The sequence below is a fragment of the Odontomachus brunneus genome, unplaced genomic scaffold, assembly GCF_010583005.1.
Source record: "Odontomachus brunneus isolate Ranch 3 - 2012 unplaced genomic scaffold, Obru_v1 Obru_scaffold_001, whole genome shotgun sequence".
Classification (NCBI taxonomy): domain Eukaryota; kingdom Metazoa; phylum Arthropoda; class Insecta; order Hymenoptera; family Formicidae; genus Odontomachus; species Odontomachus brunneus.
The window spans coordinates 8179986-8180307 of NW_022639451.1; positions in this window are offsets into that span (position 1 = coordinate 8179986).

Consider the following 322-nt stretch of genomic DNA (forward strand, 5'->3'; position numbering starts at 1 on the left):
TTAGGGGGGGGGCTCTTTCTCCTTCCCGGGGGGAGGGGAGGGAGGGGTGTTGGAGGCGTTTCGCCTCCTCCTCCCACTTTTTCCCCCTTGCCCCGCTTTGCCATTCGGCACGCGGGGCCTCCCACTCTGTGGCCACAGGGCCGTCCGGCGCCACGACACACCGGGCATGTCGCCGGTGCATCGCACGCCGCGGCCCTGTGGCCGTCATCGTGCTATCTGCGAAACATTTACAAACACAGTAAAGCTATATCATATATATATATATATATATATATATATATATATATATATATATATATATATATATATATATATATATATA